The sequence below is a fragment of the Mauremys reevesii genome, linkage group 2 (genome assembly GCF_016161935.1).
Source record: "Mauremys reevesii isolate NIE-2019 linkage group 2, ASM1616193v1, whole genome shotgun sequence".
Lineage (NCBI taxonomy): Eukaryota > Metazoa > Chordata > Testudines > Geoemydidae > Mauremys > Mauremys reevesii.
The window spans coordinates 198,833,336-198,853,499 of record NC_052624.1 but is presented as its reverse complement, the minus strand read 5'-3'; the positions used below and the strand labels follow the sequence as shown (position 1 = coordinate 198,853,499).

Genomic DNA, 20,164 nt, shown 5'->3' with positions numbered 1-20,164 from the left:
AAGTCAAAAGTCACTAATTAAAACTAGCATTGGTGGACATATATTTCTACAGACCTTGAATCCGCGGGGGTTTTGTCTAATGCCCTAACCCCACTCCCCAGCAGAAGAAGCAGGTGGGCGGGCAGAGTGGGGAATGCCACCACACCCCAACCCTGCTCCCCAGCTGGAGCACCCCTCTCCCTGGGTGGAGAGGGATCAGAGTACCCATGTTTCTGGGGTCCCTCAGTTGGCTGGGGCCCTGGACACAGGCACCATTGGCCCACTGGCTAATCCACCATTGCTTCTGGCCAGTGTCTAGGTCATTTGGGGTATGCCTCCACTGCATCTGGGAGTGCACCTTCCAGCCTGGGTTGACAGACTCATACTAGCTTCCCTCCAGCTAGTATGCTAAAAAATAGCAGTGTGGGTGTTGCCACACAGATGACAGCTCAGGCTAGCCACCCAAGCTTGAACCAAGGTAGTGGAAGCATTTCCAGAGGTCCTGCTGCTGTCCTTTGCAACACTGTTGCCCTGTCGATCTCCTTCACTTTGCCATGGCATTGCTCCATGTCCCAGCAGTATCCACGTTCCTTCAACTGCTCTGACAGTCACTTGTAGATCGTGGCATTCCAGCTACTGCTATTCAGATAAGCTTCAACATGCTCTTATATCCAGAGGATAAGGAACTCCAGTGCCTCGTGATGGGACCCTGTGGAAGCACAGACCATGGCTGCTATAACAAGTACTGTATGTAGCCCTAGATGTGTGAATTTGCATCACTTTGCAATTCCAGCTTGAGGTGATATCTAGTCAAGATGGCTGTGGAACAGTAGATGACACAGGTAAACAGATAGGCTGATCCAAGTGAGAAGCTATGCAGTGTGGGATATCAGTGCGAGGACTGCCGGAAGAGGCATAGTTAATCTATTTGGCTACACAAAAGTTATCCTCAAATAACTCATTGTGGAATAGTTATTTCCCTTCCACAATGCATTAATGAATGCAGAATAAACACAAGATTTTTTTAATTATCTGGTATGTGGCAGCATGGCAGTTTATCCCCCCAAAACACTGAAGTTATTATGGGGGGGAAATCCCATATAGACAAGTTATTAGCCTGAGAGGTAACCAGTTTGGCAACTGGTTGCCATTTTAAACATTTAACTGATCATAAAACAGTAAGACATAGATTATAGGGGGGAAAGTGATCACAAGTGCTAGCCAGAGAAAGAATACAAGGTATACATCATACAGAACAAATGGGAGTTCATGGCATCTTCAGAAGAGGAAAATTTTGCAGATTGATGCCTTTTTAATCTATCCCCTATCTTCATCATAAGTGATTGAACACATGACTGCCTTTCAATTTTTGTCATAAGAATCATTGTTAAAGCTTGTCCCAATATTTTGGGAAGAATTTTAAGATAGTTGTTTTCTAGGTGTCAGTATTTTCTGGCATATTTTCAAACATTTAGTTTTCATTTGAAAGATTAAATTTAAACAGTCCAACAAAGTGAAAACTCCACAAAAGAGACTTCTGATGTTGGTGTCTTCCATCAGAATAAGATGTTATGTTTTTATTGAGTCCTATTTTCTTCATCACCCCTTTAGCACAAATGTACTTAGAGAACACCTTATTTGTACCAAATTTAAAAATGCCTTTTCCTTAATCCATATTATATATCTCTATAGCCAGTCTCAGCAGAAAGTACGAACACTGAGTGAATGTGGGTCTTGAAATGTACTCTCCCAAAACAGGGATAATACCTCCACTGTAAGGAGACACTACAAGTTTTCTCCACAGACAGACATCCATGGAGGACAAGCTAGTAGGAACAAATGTGAACATGTTTCAGGAAATACATATTGGAAACAATACACTGAGATGACATCAACACTGCAATATGCTGGAGAGATGAGGGAAATAAAGACTGACTTCCCTATATAAAGACAATTCCTTCCAGGAAAACAGGACAGACTTTTTGTGAGAATAGGAAAAGCAGGTCTCTTCTGAGCAGTGTGTCATGAACAAGGGAGAGAGAGAAAGCTAAAAAACAAGAGGTGCTTCCACTATCAACCTCCAACCTGTAAGTCCATTACTGAGTCCATGCCTAGACCACAATGCAGTGGTGGGTTGTGTTGTTGTTGTTGGGGTTTTTTTGGGGGGGGTTGATTTCTAGGCTTTTATGTGTGTTGTTCCTCTTTCTTAGGAAAAGAATTTCAGTTGTTTATAATGAGGGAACAAGTGGGGACTCTCAGTTCCTGAAGATAACTATGCCGCTTCTCCCTTGTGGATAGAAACTAACAGGTGAACACCAAAGTATCCAGGAGGACCCTTTCCTCTGAAGGGCCACAGATTGCAGACCAGGGATTGTGCTGGTATTGAAGGACACCAAGATATATCAACTCATTTTTACAACAATTGGTAAATATCACAATGATCATTAAGAAGATGCCTTAAGTTAGAAATGGCTAATACTGGCCCAGTTAGAGAGTAGAGACACATCTAACAATCAGAAATACCAATCAAAAGGTGTTTTGGATGATTTAAGAGATAGACCAATCTCTCTCCTCGCATCTGTGTGTCAGCATCATATGTTTTCTTAAACTCCTTTGCTGTGGTTTCATGATTACTATTTATTGCATCATTTTCTATTTACTATCAAGCAAAAACTGTTTACTTGATAAACCACAGAAGCCTCTTGTTATTCCTTTCAGTGGTGCATTAATAATGTATCCCAATGTCCTGATCATTATCCCAGATAGCTTTTCAACAGCCGATTAACTATTTATTCTCAGGACATTTCAGATGAATGCTACAGCCCTCTCATCATAGAAAAAGCAGATGATTGGGATGGGAAGTAACTCTAGTACAGTGTATTAGGACATGACTGCTTTCTACACTAACCTCTTAACGGCTTGATCTAACTGTCACTGAAATAACTGAAATCTTTCCATTAATTTCAGAGGAAGTTGGATTGAGTTCTAAGCAGTATCTAATCTGTTCTTGAGCACCTCTAGGTGAGGGTGCCTCAGCCACCTCTCAGATTGAATCGAACACGTATCTAACTGACCATGTCAGAGTGATAATTTGTGTATTTAATATTTTGTTTATTTAATTTCAAACTATTACGTGTTATACTACCTTTTATCATATGTATAATTTTCCCCTTCCTTCTGCTCTCACCTCAAGTATTTATGAGCAGCTAATACCCTGTGCCTTTAATTTAACCTGCATGAATGGAACTCCCTTAGTCTCTCTTCATAGGTCATACCCTCAAATACTGACAGCATCTTTGTTGCCTGCTTGGGATTCCTTCCAGTTTGCTGAGGCCCATTTTATAATGAAACACTCAAGACCAGGCCTGACTGAAGCTTGAAGACTTTGAATGATCAAAGATTAGAAGACTGGATGGTGCTGCGGAGGAGAGGTTTGCTCCCCAGCTACGCATATGGCGTCAGACCATGTCTGACAAACATTTGTGAGCATGAGTTTTGGTTTGAAAACCATATCAAACCTTGAACCTGAAGTTCAGTTAGTGGATTCAGTGCTCAGAGTCTAATCCTGAAAGCCCTCCTGTGCACAGAAGTCCTGCAGAGTACAATTTGTAATTTAGCTAGTTCAGGTAGCCAGCTATTAAAAATACCCTCACTCTGTGTTTTGATCATACTACTTTCTTTTAATAGATACTAACGTAGGATCACACTGAAAAAAACCCTTTTAATTAAAAATCCAAATATATTCAATAAACCACATTTATTTTATGCACAAAAAAACTTTAAGTATTTTTCTCCACTCAAGGACAGCTATTGGACTTCATTTTGAATTTCCGCCTTTCCTATTGATATTTCCAGAGGAGTCAAAAGAAGAGCCCAAGGAAGATTCAGGACAATAAAATACAAGTAGAACATAAAAAATTAGTTAAGTTATTTACATTTTAGGCACTGATGTGTGTGATAAACCAGCTAAAATATGCGCCTTGGCAGGGCCGGCTCCAGGCACCAGCCGAGCAAGCTCGTGCTTGGGGCAGCAGAATCTACGGGGCGGCATTCCGCCCAATCCTAGGGCGGCACGGCTGCTTTTTTTTTTTTATTATTTTTTGGTTCACTGATCCAGCCGCCCTGTAGGGGGCGGTGGCGCGGAGGAGGGGAGCGCCCTGCTGGGAGTGGGCTGCGCGCTCCGTCTGCCCCAGCCGGTGCCAGGTCTGCAGCAAGCCCGGCAGCCCGCGTCCTTCCCTCCCCACTGACCAGAGTGGTGTGGAACCCGCCCGGCAGGCGGTGCAGTGGTCAGGGCCACGTAGCGAGCGCCCCGCTGAAGCCCTGGCAGCCCCCCTTCTCTCTCTCCCCCCACTCATCCCCATCCCCTCCACTAGCCAGGGCACGTCTGCAGCGCAGGGACCTGCACCCTGGCTCCGGCTGCGCCGCAGGGTTTTTTTTGTTTTTTGTTTTCCCCTGCTTTGCTGCTCCGGCCACGCCGCATGTTGTTGTTTTTCCCCCCACCTTGCTGTGCTGCTCCGGCCGCGCTGCAGGTTTTGGGGTTTTTTTCCCCCTGCCTTGCTGCTCCGGCCGCACCGCGGGGTTTTTTTTTTTGCTTTGCCGTTCTGGCCGCCCCCCTTTTCTTTGCTTGGGGTGGCAAAAAAGCCAGAGCCGGCCCTGCCCCTTGGTGGTTATAAAATTAAACATTGATTGGCTTTGTATCAAAAGGGAGTTATTTTGATCAAAATAAGTGTAAGGTGGGATAATTATATACAAATTGTAGAGGACCTTGAGAGGTAGGAAAGTGGATTTCTGAAATTAGTACTGAAAAGAACAATCTAGGAGATTTGTTGCCAGCATTTTTCCCAGTGAGATTGGGCATCTGACAGCAGCCCAAGTGATGTTAATGCATGCAGTCTGGTTCCGATTACTACTTTACAAAACCTCAGGATCATGAAAAATACCATTGTCAGGCTAAGAACTGCATTAGTAGAAAGTTAGCAGAAAGTGACCCTGCTTATTACATCTACTCTACCTGCAACAACCATTACCACAGCCTGAAATTCACTCACCCTACTAATGTAAAAATAATGAAGTTGGATTCACCTTATTCAGGATAGTAATGTGCTTCCTGTTGAAGAATTACATCCATATTGGCCTTGGAGTGTCTAGCACACATTTAGAGAGATAATATGCATATATTATCTATAAAATGCCATTATGTTCTTTTCATAGTAGGAGTTAGCTCAACTAGTTCAGAATTTTTTTAAAAAATAAAAAGATTTTGCTGCTTGACAGGCACAGAAACTAGAGACCGAACAGATTTTAGATCTAGGCAGTTTCCCCCATAGGACAAATTGAACCAATAACCTAAGTGAGAATAAAAAACAATAACTCTTAAAAATTAAAGGGGTAAGAAGAAAGATACTCCTGCTCGCTAATTTTTAAGAAGCCTTCAGTAAATGTACATGCCTCCAGTAATGGTTGCTTGTTCCATTTCTCAACTTTTGTTGTGCCTTAGACTGCCTCCGGGGTTAAAGTTCTCAAGAGCCATGAAGCAAGACTAGGATTTTTTGTTCTATACTTGTTTGGATTTTCAGGTTACTTTTAATTCTTATGAAAGGTTCTATACAGACATTCTGGAGAAGTAAAACCAATGAGGAGTCTGGAGTCACCTTAAAGACTAACAGCTTTATTTTGGCATAAGCTTTCATGGATAAAACAACCATTTCTTCAGATGCGTGGACTGAAAATTACATATATATGCACAAATATAAATTGGCACATGAAGAGAAGGGAGTTACCTTACAAGTGGAGAACCAGTGTTGAAGGCCAATTCAGTCAGGGTGGATGTGGTCCACTCCCAATAATTGATGAGGAGATGTCAATACCAAGAGAGGGAAAATTGTTTTTGTAGTGAGCCAGCCACTCCCAGTCCCTATTAAATCCCAAATTGATGGTGTTAAATCTGCAAATGAATTGTAGCTCTGCAGTTTCTCTTTGAAGTCTGTTTTTGAAGTTTTTTTGGTTGAAGAATGGCTACTTTTAAATCTGTTATTGAGTGTCCAGGGAGATCGAAGTGTTCTCCTACCAGCTTTTGTATGTTACCATTCCAGATGTCTGATTTGTGTCCATTTATCCTTTTACATAGAGACTGTCCAATTTGGCCAATGTACATGGCAGAGGGACATGGCTGGCACATATCACATTAGTAGATGTGTAGGTGAATGAGCCTCTGATGGTGTGGCTGGGTCCTATGATGGTCTCACTAGAATAGATATGGGGACAGAGAAGGCAGTGGGGTTAGTTACAGGGATTGGTTCCTGGGTTAGAGATTCTGTGGTGTGTAGTTGCTGGTGAGTATTTGCTTCAGGTTGTGGGGCTGTCTGTAAGTGAGGACTGGCCTACCCCTCAAGGCCTGTAAGAATGTGGGATTGTCTTCCAAGATAGGTTGTAGAGCACTGATGATGCACTGGGGGCTGTATGTGATGGCCAGTGATGTTCTGTTATTTTCCTTGTTGGGCCTGTCCTGTAGTAGGTGACTTCTGGGTACCCATCTCGCTCTGTCAATCTGTTTCCCCACTTCCCCAGGTGTGGATACAGACTAACATGGCTACCCTGTCTGATATCTGGAGAATTAGGTTGTCTACCCCCTGTAGGTACACTACAGGTAATTACAGGGCAGGCTTCCTGACACCAGCCTGGAAATGTGCCCCCTCTACTTTGACCATGATAGACGGACAGTCCTTTCAAGTCAAGATTAATCTCTCTGTACAATATTTAATTCTGAAACAGATGTTAACCACCAGAAAGTTCCATGCTTTTTTAGATTAAGTTGGCCTGCATTGCCATGTCAGTTCTGGATCTGGGTTTTAAAAAAACTTACCCACAAGATTTGAACAGATGCTCAGATCCAGAATTTTGGTTCAGGCACTATTAGTATAATAGCATTCTGAATAGTCTTATGAAGGTAATTTGCCCTTCATAATTATGGCCCATAGCATTCCATCAATTTTGAAGTGCAGGATTACTCAGAAGACAATATTAAAATGGCACTTTCCTACTCAACATGTAGGTTCATGTTTATATTTCCTCTTTAGCAACGACAATGTGTTTTCATGCCTGTTAGCCCACCAGAACCAACACAGCTAAGAAAATGAGTGAGCTAGATTCTATTCCTTTTTACAAAGCCATTTGTTGATGGAGCACAAGTTCTGACAGTTGTGTTTGTGCAAACCCTACAGGCTACAGGAGTTGCACAGCTGTCAGTGAGGGCATAATTTTCCTGCAGAAGCTTTACTACAAATAATGATGCATGAGAAGCAAAGAGAGGGACTTTCAGATGCTAGGCTGCAATCACAGGGCCAACAGTTAGAAAAAGCATTTTAGTTATCATAGCCCATTTGATCTGAAGAGAATTTTTCAGAATTCTGGAACCCCAAAATGCCCATTTTAACAGCCACTTTAAAAGAAATTACATTTTAATCAAGACTCCCCCTTCAAATCAATGGGGATTTCTGCTCAGCAACAGAGAGCGCAATATGGCTATATATTTTACACAGTCTTCCAAATATATATTATTTGTACTGTGTCAGCATGTGAAGGCCAGTCACTCTACAAACATAATGAAGAGTGATTCTTTACCCTCCAGAGCTTACAATCCAAGCATGACTATACATACAACAGGTGTGAGAGGTGGGGGAGCACAAAGTAACAATGACACTATGGTAAGCAGTGGTTCACAGCCCACCAGATTACTAGCCGTTGGCAAGCTTTTTGTAGGCATCTAATAGGGGTGCTAAGTCAGGAGCTGTCACTCAAATCTCCAACATTATAAGTTAAATGAGACCTAATTAGAGGATCAATTAACAAGTTGGCCTGCAGCTGAAGGGCTTATTAGAGGGGGAAACACCGCAGCAGCTGGGAGCAGGTAAATGGACAGGAAGGAAGCCCTAGAAGTGGGGAGCTGAGAGCCTGATGGAAGGCAGAACTGGTGGCTGTTGCTTCTGGGGAAATGGAGCAGAACTAGTAGTAAGTGGGAAAGCTGGCTAGGACTTGTAAATATATGAACAGCATTACAAGTAGTGGCCTGCTGGGACAGTATAATAAAGCATGGTGGTGGTGGTGGTGATGGAGACCATAGAGAGGGTGTGGTCAGTGCATAAGGCAAGAAAGGACTCAGAGGGGACCACCCCAGGACAGCACCACAGTAGAAAAGAGTTAAGGTGGCCAATGAGGTGTTCTTGTTGATATTCATGGGGCACTCCTCCTAAGCAGGAAAGGTAGCATAGGAAAAAGCATGAAGGCACCTTTGAAAAATTTTTACAACTAGGCAATCAAAGCTGGCATCATTTGCAGAATGAAGAGTGAGGTTGATGTCTCAATAGCTTATTAGAAAGGATAGGCTGAATAGGGATAGGCTGTGAAAGGCCTTAGAAGTGAAGCCAAGTAGTTAGTGTAACATCTAATTAAATAGAGCAGTTTTCTATTAATAGAAAAATGTAATGTACACCTCTGCCCTGATATAACGCTGTCCACGGGAGCCAAAAAATCTAACTGTGTTATAGGTGAAACTGCGTTATATCAAACCTGCTTTGATCCGCCAGAGTGTACAGCCCAGCTGCCCAGTTTCCCACCCCTCTTCCCCCGGAGCACTGCTTTACCGCATTATATCAGAATTTGTACTATAGCAGGTTGTTTTATATCGGGGTAGAAGTGTATATACCTAGTTCATTCCTATGTGTATTAAATTACCTGGTATTTCAGAAAAGTGCATATAAAGCAGGTTTGCTTAACATCTAGCATCAATTAATATCCCTTTTTCATACCCTCAGAGTGACCATTAAGGAGAGTGATAATGCTACATTAGAAGATAAATTGGTCCAGACATGCCTAACAATGATATTTTCCATTCTTTTCTGGATATCATGATCTCTGTGATCTTAAAAGTTTTTTCACTTTCTTTGTACAATTTCATTAAGCTCCCAATGCATTTTATTACATTAGTGGAACACCACAAATGGTGCTGTTAATATAATCGTATTTTCATTTCTTTGAATACATTCCTGTTTAAATCCTGCTGCCATTAAAGCCAATGGAAATTTTACCTTGATTTATCTGCTCCTGTACTACACACAATGAGTAGGGAAAAAACAGGTTAAAGATTATATAGATTGGCTGGGCCTGAGAAGAGATTCATCCTAGGGTACTCTGCTTCAGCTAGTTCACTATCTCAGAGCTATTAGGGATTATTCAGGGAGGACAAGAGTGCTCCCAAAGGGACTGGAGAAGGATAAATATGGTCCCTTTTTAAAAATGGGCTTACCCAAAGTCCTGTCACATAAACCATCTCAGGCAGTCTTGTCTGGCACTGCCTGGATAGTGCTAATTCCCCAGTGGTCAGTAGGGGAATGCAGGCCCACCCCCTGGTTTAAAGACCAGGTGTACTCAAAGAGTAGTTATCAATGGTTTGTTGTCACACTGGGAGTCTAGCCCAGTATCCTCTTTCCTGGATCCAGTACTATTCAGTAATTTCATTACAAACATGGATACTGGAATAGAGAACATGCTTATAACATTTGCAGATGACACCAAGGGGTGCTAGCACTTTGGAAGACAGGGTTAGAATTCAAAATGACCATGATAAATTGGAGAATTGATGTGAAATCAAGAAGATAAAATTCAGTAAAGACAAGTGAAAAGTTCTACACCTAGGAAGGAAAAATCAAATGCACAACTACAAAATAGGGAATAACTGGCTAGGCAGTAGTACTGCTGAAAAGAATCTGGGGTTACAGTGGAGACAGGAGTGGGGAGGAGATAAGTCAGTGCCCTGGAGAAAGGGTCCCCTAATCCTCCACTGCAAAGCAGTACACCCACACCCCACCACTGGCAACCAAAATGGAGGGGACAGCTCAGTGCACAAAGGGGTCCCCGATACTTGCCACTGCAAATAGAAACACACACAGCCTGCCACCTGCAAGCCAGGTGCTGAGGAAGGAAGCCTCTTTTAGCTGTGCCTCTGCTGCTCCTCTGACCCCAGCTTTCCTTCTCCCCCCCGCAAAAAAAATCCCTCTCTTCCAGACGCTCTCCCACCTAGAGCCTGCATGGAGAGCATGTGTGCCAGGCAGGACAAGTGGACAAGGCTGTGTGTGCTGGAGCTGTGCTGAAGGGCTAGGGTTAGGAAGAGAGTGGAAAGAGGCAGATTGGGGAGGCAATACCCTACATGCTCCCCAATCTCCTCCCTGCTGACAGACCACCCAGGACTGTGGGCCACAGCCCATAGCTTGGGAACCCCTGCCTCAGACCTTCAGTCTATCTTGCCACCTAGCCAAACTGGACTTAATGATAAATGGTCACGTACACCAAAAATCACACCACATTCAGGTTGTTTCCAGTCCCAAGAGACCAGGCACTTACCCCAGTTCAATTAGTACCCTAGATCTGACACCAAAGAGAACGCCTTTAGCTAATCCTGTAATAAACTATCTAGAAGTTTATTAACTAGGAAAAAGAAATAAGAATTATTTACAGGTTTCAGCAAGCAAACATATACACACAAACGAGTTACCATCTAAATCCTAAGAGTGACAGAGTTCTAGTGATTTGTCAGTTCAAAGTGTCTTTCCAGGTAGACCCAGGAGGCAGCCCTTGAGGATCTCTGGCTTCAGTTTAGAGTCTCTGGCCCTTGCAAACAGCCGCAAAGATGGAAAACTTTACTGTGGCTTTGTTATTGTGTCTTCATTCAGCCTCCAAGTTCACAGGACAAGCTTCCTTGCACATAGTATTTCCCAGGTATGATAGGGCCATTAACCAATCCTTTATGTTGCAATGATCCTTGATGGCCAGTCTAATTTGACAGTCCTTTTTGATAGGCAGGGGGATGATTCCCATGACTAGGTTCACAAGTTCAGAGCAAACATTTTCAAAAGCATAAAGTAAACCTTATATTTTCTTATAACATGGAATACAGACATTGCAAGTGAGATGAATGTAAGCAACTTACAAGCATTTCATAGAGTCTAAACTCTAAATACCTTCTTGTAAGCTAAAAACTATTGTGAGCAAAACTAACCTACAGGTGAACTAGTCTGGTCTCCAGCTATACATTTTTCAGTTCTTAGCTTATGCCTGCAGCATGGGCAACAGCTGGCAGCTGGCCTGCCAGCAACACAACTTGATCGCACTTACAGTGTGCATGCAGAATAATTCCAGACCAGTAACATATATATTTGGTGCTTTAATAGAGCCAATTTCACAAATCTGAAAATAATTGACCCAAATCAGCTGGGAAGAAGAATTTAATCAGAAAAATATGAATGATGATTGGAATCATTTAAGAACACACTACTAGATGCCCAAATAGCCAATCTCTCAATTGAGAAAGAAAGCTGTGCAGGTTAAAAAAACCCTAATTTAGAGGGGCAGTAAAGGTAGCTATAAAAATAATATGCAACACATGGAAGTTGACAGTAATGAATATAAATCAGAAGTTAGAAATTGTAGCAAATTGATAAGGGAAGACGGGGGCACAAGGACACCTCTATGGCCAGCAGAGTTAAGGACAATAAGAAGGAATTTTTATTTTCATCTCCCAGTCAAAGCAATGCCCTTTCTGTCTCCCTGACCTTCCCGGAAAGTGCCTGCTGATCTTCCAATCACATTTTCTTTTCTGTTCCCACATGCTGATATAACCTCAAGCTCCCCACCCACTTCACAGATCACTAGCTACACCTCCATGCTGGTTCCTCCACAAACACACAGCTAGAATTTCCAGCTTAACCCACATTCTCCCTGCTGCTTCCCAGCCTTAGGATGGAGTCAGGAATTTTCATGAGGGAGGTAGCTCACTTGGGCAAATAATTGGCCTTGATTTCCTTAGGGACAGTCTGCTTTGAAGAGTCTGGATCATTGTAGGCTGTTGGCCTGTCTTTCCCAGCCCAGAAAGGCTGAATGCCATGCCTAAGTCTCTTTCACACCCTTCCCTCAGGACACAATTTATAAACATCTAGTGTCATACATACAATCAACACAATGATGACTATTTCCATTTGAGCATTTGACTGAACTCTCTAATGTACAGCAAGAGCCATTAATGATGTTGTGATATGCTGTGTATTTTAAATTGTGCTTCACTTGAACAGCTGTACTAGAAAGACTGGTGCTTTAAGAACAGTGCATTATATTTTGATGTTCAAAATATTAAAACTATTACAGTACTATTAAAACTAAAAGTGTGTCAGCTTATTCTCTTTAGAATGTAGGGACTGCCATACTGTATGAGATCAACAGTCTAGCCCAGTATCCTCTTTCCAATAAGAGCCAGATGCTTCAGAGGAAGGTGCAAGAAGCCCTGTAAGGACAATTATGGAATACCTTATCCATAAAGAAAATTTCTTCCTAACCCCAGACCGTTTCTAGTTGGTTTATGTCCTGAACCATTAAAGCTCATTTCCCTCATACATTTTTGTCCTGTGTAATGTAATATAAGGTATTAAATGCATAAATATCTAATCCTATTTGAATCCTGCTAAATTCTTGGCCTGAAGCAGTGAAGTCCATGGGTTAGTCATGCATTTTGTAGAAAAGTTTTTAATCAGTTATTTGCACAAAATGTGTCCCTCATATCAGAAATGTTCTCAGCAATTATTCAAAGTAAGGCCGGATCCAGATTTTTAGTCATTTCAGAGCAACAGTCCTAGGTTTTGGGAAAACATTATTGATGCTCCTCTTTTCAGAATGTTAACCTAGGGAAAACCACTGCTGGGATTTTATGTTGGCCTGTCTAGTTTGCACAAGTTCCCCTCACAGAGGTGATTGTAAAGTGGCTTGCAGTTAGAGATGGACCAAAACAGAAGTCATTTATCCTAGCCCCCTCTAACTCACATCCCAGGATGAACTAAAAGGGTTTGACTAAAATGCAAACCATCCAAGTTTTTGTTTGAAATAGCAAAATCCAACTGATGAGATATGTTCATAAAAAAAGGGATAGTTTTAATTTTGCAATATCTATTTACAAGCCTTACTGGGTAAATGCGCCTTTAACCCTCAGCCCCATGGTCTTCTCAAGGGTGTCTCTTAGCTCTCACCTCTCTCTGAGCAGGGACCCATTTCCCACTCCTTTAACACCAGGAATTTTAGGCTGTGGTCCTCTTGCACTTCACTGTGATTATTCCAGGAAGGCTTGACAAACATCCAGTCCCCTACTCTTTAGTTTCAGTCCAAGAGCAGTGACAGTGATTTGCCAGTAACCTGAACAGCTTTTTCTTTTAATCACACTCCTCCCCAGTGTTTTTAGTCCTGGAGGAGCTGCGGTAACCCTCTCCTATGTAGTAGAATAGAATCCTCTAAAGATATTGCATGTGGTGCAATATCAGTCACATAAACCATGAGGATGAAAGTCTCCATATAAATGGGGAGAGGATAGACTTGTGTACAAGTTTCAGATTAGGAGTTAAGAGACCTGGATTCTATTCCCAGCTCTGCCACAGACTTTTAGCCTGACCATGGGCAAGTCACTTAAAGAGAGCAAGGTAAAGATAAAGCCTTCTTTACTGAGAAAAGCTTCCTTCCACCTTCAGATGGCAGCAACAGTCTCTCTCGATCACAGTCCCTGTGAATGTCAGTGACATGCTGGCCAACATATGCAAAGAAAAGTTAAAGGCCACCCACCATTTGGAATGTATTGTGGTAACAGGCAGCACCTTTAGTTGCTGGCTTCTCACTGCCAGGGACATGCTCCAGTCCTTCCCACTGCACTAAACTTAAGCTATGTTCCCTAAGGTAATTTTTGCAGCTTTAGTTCAAGTTTATGTGGGAGATTTATGTCAGATTAACCAGGAGATAGTAGGAGAAAACAGACTTGCACTATGTTAATCATGGGAAGAACCAAATGTCCCAGCTAACAGTGAATTGTGGTTTAACTATGCCAGATTGACACAGACCTATTTCTACCATAAATCAAAGTTCACCACATTCCGCAGGTTAACCTCTCTCAATACTTCTACTAATTTAAGCACTACGAATGTGAGTACTGCGATCAACACTATGGTAAACATCCCATTTGCTTTCTATCACACAAGTCATACAAGGCAAGCCATGCTGCATTTTGGACAAGAAATGCCATTTTGTACTGTCTTTTTACTGGAGGCTTTCAAAGCTCCTGTATATTATTTATTAATGACAAAGTGATAGATATTTTTAGAACATAACACTGCTAATAGAGACAAGGAGGCTGTTGTGTTCACCTATGGCATGATGTTTTGCTAGAGTTTAAATCTGTAATGTTCTGATGCCAAAAAAAAAATAATAATAAAGAAGAAGAAGAAGAAACTCGTATTTCTTTGATGGGACCATGACACAAGCTACAGTTTAATCATCACACTGATTAAACATTTCAACACTGCAAGGTGTTCCAGAGCACATATAATCTAGAACACCTGCTTTCCCAATGCATCCAAAGGTCCCTGATACAGAATAAGCTTTTGTTTATTGCTTTGAATGAATGTTCTGGTTAAATGGTTTATAAGAAACTTATAATGCAAGTGGTAACATTTTCCTTTATATCATAGAAGATTGGGGTTGGAAGAGACCTCCAGAGGTCATCTAGTCCAACCCCCTGCTCAAAGCAGGACCAACCCCAACTAAATCATCTCAGCCAGGGCTTTGTCAAGCTGAGCCTTAAAAACCTCTAAGGATGGAGATTCCACCACCTCCCTAGATAACCCATTCCAGTGCTTCACCACCCTCCTAGTGAAATAGTTTTTCCCAATATCCAACCTAGACATCCCCCACTGCAACTTGAGACCCCTGTTTCTTATTCTGTCATCTGCCACCGCTGAGAACAGCCTAGCTCAGAGGTGGGCAAACTTTTTGGTCTGAGGGCTGCATCGGGTTTCATAAATTGTATGGAGGGCCAGTTAGGGGAAGGGGTCGTGGCCCGGCCCCCACCTCCTATCTGTGCCCCCCCTGGGACTCCTGCCCCATCCAACCCCCCCGTTCCCTGACAGTCTCTCTCGGACCGCTGCCTCATCCACAAACACCCGCTCCCTGTCCCTTGACTGCCCCCAGACTCCCGCCACCCCATCCAACCTCTCCTCATCTCATTCCTGATGGCCCCCCCGGAACCCCTGCCCCCAACCAACCACCTACCCCTTCTCCCTGTCCTGTGACTGCCCCATGGAACGCCTACCCTGACTGCCCCATGCTGCCCCATCCAACCACCCCTCCTTCCTGACTGTCCCCAGGACCCCTGCCCCCATTCAACCCCCTGTTTCCCCCCTGACCACCACCCCAAACTCCCCTGCCCTCTATCCAACCCCTCCTGCTCCCTGCCCCCTTACCGCACTGCCTGGAGCACCAGTGGCTGGCAGTGTTACAGCCGTGCTGCCTGGATGGAGCCCGGCCACGCTGCTGCCGCCACCACACAGCACAGAGCACCGGGTCAGGCCGGGCTCTGCAGCTGCGCTGCCCCAGGAGCTCACAACCCCGTTCCCAGAGCATTGTGCTGGAGCAAGCGAGCTGAGGCTGCAGGGGAGGGGGATAGCAGGGGAGGGGCTGGGGGCTAGCCTCCTGGGCCAGGAGCTCGGGGGCTGGGCAGGATGGTCCCGCAGGCCAGATGTGGCCCATGGGCTGTAGTTTGCCCATCCCTGGCCTAGCTCCATCCTCTTTGGAACCCCCCTTCAGGTAGTTGAAGGCTGCTATCAAATCCCCCCTCACTCTTCTCTTCTGCAGAATAAATAAAGCCAGTTCCCTCAGCCTCTCCTTGTAAGTCATGTGCCCCAGCCCCCAAATCATTTTTGCTGCCCTCCTTTCTGTAACGCTGGGCCCAAAACTGGATGCAACACTCCAGATATGGCCTCACCACTGCCGAATAGAAGGGAATAATCACTTCCTTCAGTCTGCTGGCAATGTTCCTACTAATGCAGCCCAATATGCCATTCATTAGCCTTCTTGGCAACAAGGGCACACTGTTGACTCATATCCAGCTTCTTGTCCACTGTAATCCCCAGGTCCTTTTCTGCAGAACTGCTGCTTAACCAGTCAGTCCCCAGCCTGTAGCATGAATGGGATTCTTCCATCCTAAGTGCAGGACTCTGCACTTGTCCTGGTTGAACCTCATCAGATTTCTTTTGGCCCAGTCCTCAAATTTGTCTAGGTCACTCTGAACCCTATCCCTACCCTCCAGCACATCTAACTCTCCCCCAAGCTTAATGTCATCCATGAACTTGCTGAGGGTGCAATCCATCCCATCATTCAGATCATTAATGAAGATGTTGAGACCAGCTGCCAACTAGACATCGAGCCGTTGATCACTACCCATTGATCCTGATGATCTAGGCAGCTTTCTATCCACCTTATAGTCCATTCATCCAATCCATACTTTTTTAACTTGCTGGCAAAAAAACTGTGGGAGACTGTATCAAAAGTTTTTCTAAAATCAAGGTATATCACGTCCACCACTTTCCCCATATCCACAGAGCCAGTTATCTCATCATAGAAGGCAGTCAGGTTGGTCAGGCATGACTTGCCCTTGGTGAATCCATGTTGCCTGTTCCTAATCACCTTCCTCTCCTCCAAGTGCTTCAAAATGGATTCCTTGAGGACCTGCTCCATGATTTTTCCAGGGGAATGAGGTGAAACTGACCAGTCTATAGTTCCCCAGATTCTCCTTCTTCACTTTTCCAATCGTCCGGGACCTCCCTCGATCACCACAAGTTTTCAAAGACAATGGCCAATGGCTCTGTAATCACATCAGCCAACTCCCTCAGCACCCTCGGATGCAGTGCATCCGGCCCCCATGGACTTGTGCATGTCCAGCTTTTCTAAATAGCCCTTAACCTCTTTCACCACTGAGGGCGGCTCACCTCCTCCCCATACTGTGCTACCCAGTCCAGCAGTCTGGGAACTGACCTTGTCTGTGAAGACAGAGGCAAAAAAAGCATTGAGTACTTCAGCTTTATCCACATCATCTGTCACTAGGTTGCATCTCCCCCATTCAGTAAGGGTCCCACACTTTCCCTGACCTTCTTCTTGTTGCTAACATACCTGTAAAAACCTTTCTTGTTACCCTTCACATCCCTTGCTAGCTGCAACTCCAGTTGTCCTTTGACCTTCATGATTACACCCCTGCATGCTCGAGCAATATTTTTATACTTCTCCCTAGTCATCTGTCCAAGTTTCCACTTCTTGTAAGCTTCCTTTTTGTGTTTAAGCTCACTGAAGATTGTTCTGTTAAGCCAAGCTGGTCACCTGCCATATTCTTTCTGCACATCAGGATGGTTTGTTGCACCCTCAATATGGCTTCTTTAAAATACAGCCAGCTCTCCTGGACTCCTTTCCCCCACATATTAGCCTCCCAGGGGATCCTGCCCATCAGTTCCCTGAGGGAGTCAAAATCTTCTTTTCTGAAGTCCAGGGTCCATATTCTGCTGCTCTCCTTTCTTCCTTTTGTCAGGATCCTGAGCTCGACATCGCATGGTCACTGCTGCCCAGGTTGCCACTCACTTCTACTTCCCCTACCAATTCTTCCCTGTTTGTGAGCAACGGGTCAAGATGAGCACGTCCCCCTTCTCTTGACCTATATACTTCAGTTTACTGTAGACATCTCAGAAATTTTACAGTTTTGGAATATCGATTATTCTAAAGTAAAGAAACTGCCTTTGATATAAAAAGCATAAATAATCCCATTTCCAACAAAGCATTGTGTTTCATGCTCTAAGTCTTATGTTAAGGACTCAGCAAAGCCTCAAGAAGGAAAAGTTGTTCTTTTGATGGATAGAATCATTTAATAAAATGAAAGCTAGAGCAGAGATGCCTCACTAATGTGGCAGCTAATGCCATTTTTTTGCAGTCTGTTTTTCATCCAGATTTTTAATACTCTGTACAGTTACAGTAATTAAATATTTGTGGTTGCTTTACTGTTTGAAGGCAGCACTAACTATGAAAATGCGTTTAACATTTCACTGTAGTCTTTAAAAAAATCCCAAATATCATTTGGGTGTTTAGGGCAGGGATCTGTGCTAGGTTAAAAAATGTTCATGTCTAAACAAGGTAAACCCCACTGGTTCTCACTTTGCTTAAATGCAACTCAGCAACGATCACAAAAGAGCAGCGGTCTTGTCCCATTTCTCAGCAAATGTTTCATAGCAGAGGCTGCATTCAGAACTCCTATTACTAAGACTTAATTACTTTTACTCAGCATGTTAGTAAATGTATTGTAATATATTAAGTATCAGTATTACTATTACTATTAAGAGCTAATGTATAGAGCTGCACATTGGAAACCATTTTCAGTACATGTGTTTAATACAAGTGCTATTACGCTGACAAAACCCAGGAACTATGTACCTGTTCTCTAGCGCCATCTACTGGCACCTTACTTACACATATGCAGATATAAAGCACTCTTGTAACAATCACAGTTGAAACTGCATCTTTCAGAAAAAAGGAACAAAGTGTGCTTGGCGAAGCAGTACCCTTGAGCTTTCAGCATATTTGTTTGATTACTCTCTAATTTGAAACTCTGCTGATCTGCAATGGTTCACTAAGTCATAGTGTAAGTTACATAATATTGATATACTGTACCACTCTTTCTAGCTTACAGGGACTATCTAGCAAAGGAGTACTAGATACACAATGCTGGATCATGAGGTCTCCAAACCAACAGAGGCAAGAGTTAGCAGCACCATAGTTTACCTGAAGATGATTAGAAAAAGGTGTGCTTGAACTGGTTTGATAATTTTCAGGTATCTCTTCTTTCTATAGTCTAATAAGGACTGGTTTCAGTGAATTTATTAAGGTCTAACTTGTGACGTTCAACCACAGTTGCAAGCGGGGAGTGTGCCACATCAGGAGAGGCTCTGGGTGGGGATTATACATACATTTACCAAGCTCTCTAGGGAGATTGGAAGAGTGTACCCTCAGAAATTGCAAAGGGCTCACTTCTGCATACGTAGCCAGTACAGGGACTTACACAATTTTACTGGGGAGGGGGCTAGAGTTAAAAAAATAAAATAGCTGTTTAATAGCACTTTAATTAGCAAGATTTGTACACATTTGTCCACTTTTAATAAAGCAAGATAAACAAGCTTCTGTTCCAAACTCAGTGTTTCCTTTATAGATGCGATCTAGGGTGACCAGACAGCAAGTGTGAAAAATTGGGACGGCGTAGGGAGGTAATAGGAGCCTATATAAGGAAAAGACCCAAAAATTGGGACTGTCCCTATAAAATCGGGACATCTGGTCACCTTAATGCGATCTCTAATTTTTTGGGGGTGGCTAAAGTCCCCCCATGCTTCCAGTTCTCTATGCCTTTGCAGCATTTTTATGCCCACTGCCAATCCACACTGAAGCCCTGAGTGCACAGAGAGTGATCTGTCCCTATGCTCCCCCAAATGGAGAGAGAGACTGCACAGGAGGAAAGAAGGGTCATGATGTCCTCCACCCACTCCAGCCTCTGCCAGAGCCAGATACAATCCAGCTCTAAGTCAGTGAAAGCTCCAGTCCTGTATATACCTCCTTGTATTGACGGCAATAGGTTTTTTGTCAGTGATTTCAGATGGAAGCAGAATCTCTGCCCACTGATTTTAATGTGGACACAAGAACAAATGGATATAAACTGCTCATCAACAAATTTAGGCTTGAAATTAGATGAAGGTTTCAAACCATCAAAGGAGTGAAGTTCTGGAACAGCCTTCCATGGGAGCAAAAAACTTTACTGGCTTCAAGACTGAACTTGATATGTTTATGAAGGGGACGGTATGATGAGACTGCCTACAATGGCCTGCGGCCAACCTGCAGTTGCTCTCAGCAAATATCTCCAATGGCTGGTAATGGGACACTAGCTGGGCAGGGCTCTGAGTCAGTGGTGCTGGAACTAGAGGTGCTGTGAGTGCGCCACACTCCTGGCTTGAAGTAGTAATAACAAACATCAAATATATCGTTTCCATTATCAGCACCCCCACTATAAAAATCATCCCAGCACCCCTGCTCTGAGTTACTACAGAGAATTCTTTCCCCGGTGTCTGGCTCCTGGGCCTTGCCCACATGCTCAGGGTCTGATTGCCATATTTGGGGTTGGGAAGGAATTTTTCCCCCCAGGCAGGTGTGAAAAAGATAAAATACTTACCGGTACAGGGGCTTGGCTCTGGGCCCCCAGAAGGGGCCTGGTCTCCTGTGGAAGGGGCGGGGCTGGGGGTCAGCCTCCCCC

General features: G+C 43.6%; 1 long non-coding RNA gene across 3 annotated transcripts in view; it reads left to right on the top strand.

Annotated features, from left to right (window-relative positions):
* The window catches only part of LOC120399635, a 74,810-nt gene that overhangs the window by 17,617 nt on the left and 37,029 nt on the right, over window positions 1-20,164 (top strand). For 2 of the 3 annotated variants that reach the window (XR_005595263.1, XR_005595262.1), the window contains exon 3: window positions 2,190-2,404. This is a non-coding gene — a long non-coding RNA (uncharacterized LOC120399635). Of the gene's footprint in view, window positions 1-2,189; window positions 2,405-3,302; window positions 3,942-20,164 lie in introns of those variants that run through there. The other variant, XR_005595264.1, reaches the window with a different exon arrangement.